Source organism: Cebus imitator, unplaced genomic scaffold, assembly GCF_001604975.1.
Source record: "Cebus imitator isolate Cc_AM_T3 unplaced genomic scaffold, Cebus_imitator-1.0 Scaffold518, whole genome shotgun sequence".
In the NCBI taxonomy this organism is placed as follows: domain Eukaryota; kingdom Metazoa; phylum Chordata; class Mammalia; order Primates; family Cebidae; genus Cebus; species Cebus imitator.
Genome location: NW_016107833.1, coordinates 538209 through 539608, shown reverse-complemented (window position 1 = coordinate 539608; position 1400 = coordinate 538209). Strand labels below are relative to the sequence as shown.

Genomic DNA, 1400 nt, shown 5'->3' with positions numbered 1-1400 from the left:
CTCATAAAAAACTATGTTGTTTTGTGTGCATACACTTTTAATTTACATGAAGGGATTGTGCTCATGGTATTTTTTTACTTTTTCACTCTGTTATGTTTTTAATATTTAGCTATGTTGCTGTACTATTTATCCAGGAATGAACACTTACTTTACCTCTTATGCATATGAAAATAACAGGTTGTAATGCATGTTATTTTACTGTGCTAGAATTTTTCTAGAATAAATACCCAGAAGTGGCATATATTCTAAAAATATATTTCTAGTGGAGTTGCTGGGTCATTGGTTATAAATATACTTAGATTGACTAAGTACTTCCAGATTAATCTTCAAAGTGGCTGCCCTGTTCATATTTCCACCAATAACACATGAGATTCCTATAGTCCTGCATCTTCAGCAATATTTGCATTTTCTCACTTTTTCAATTGATATTTCTCATTTAAGTGCAAAGTAATGTCTTGTTATCATTTTTGTGTATGGTTTTCTAATCACTAATAATTTTGAATATCTTTTTGTATGTTTGTCAGCCCTTTGGACCTTTCTTCCATGAATTACTTGTCATGTATTTTTTGGTTGGGTCATCTTTTATTTATTCTTGATAGATTCCTAGTTACCAGAGATATTAGCCTCTTCTTTTAGTGTATTCATTGCAAATATCCTCTCTTATGTTTTTATTCCTGCTTGTCTTGTCCATGGTGTCCTTCACTGGACAAAATTTTTAATTTTAATATGGTCCTTGTGCCTTATGGTTTTCTGCTTTTAAGGTTATGTTATATTTTGCTTTTTTTCACATTCAGTGGGTAATGTGCCAATGCTATAATAAGGCTTGAAGGAGGCACATCTCACACATTAGTGTGAAAAACCAATATGCCTATGTTCCACAAAAGAATCTAAGGTTACGTTTAAGAATCACTTCCCCCTCTAGAAGTGAACCGAGATTATGATGCTGCACCCCAAACTGAGTGACAGAGGAAGGCTCTGTTTCAAAAAAAAATGTGTATATATATATATATATATATATAGTAGGTGGAAATTTAGATGTATACAAAGAAAAAGTTGTGATAGAAAAAATAAATACAGTTAAATAAAGTAGACACTTTTCTTATCTTAAAAAGAGAGCCGAATGTCAAAGCAAACACACTAGCAGTGTGGTGTGGCACTTATACATGGAAAGAAAAGAAATGACAGTATTAGCATGAAGTAATACAATATTATTCGCATATATATATGTGGGTGTGTGTCACACACACATACACATACATCACACACACACACACACACACACACACACACACACACTTGCTATAACAGACAATTTAAATAAGATTGAGAATTTTATAACAGAATATCCAAAATGTCCAGGATACAAATGAAAATCACTCATCATATAATGAACCAGGAAA

General features: G+C 32.1%; 1 non-coding gene across 1 annotated transcript; it reads right to left on the bottom strand.

Annotated features, from left to right (window-relative positions):
- Positions 1 to 788: 788 nt before the first annotated feature.
- Positions 789 to 887, bottom strand: LOC119468881. Its single transcript, XR_005197673.1, has one exon. It is a non-coding gene; the product is annotated as a small nucleolar RNA U13 (small nucleolar RNA).
- Positions 888 to 1400: the final 513 nt, after the last annotated feature.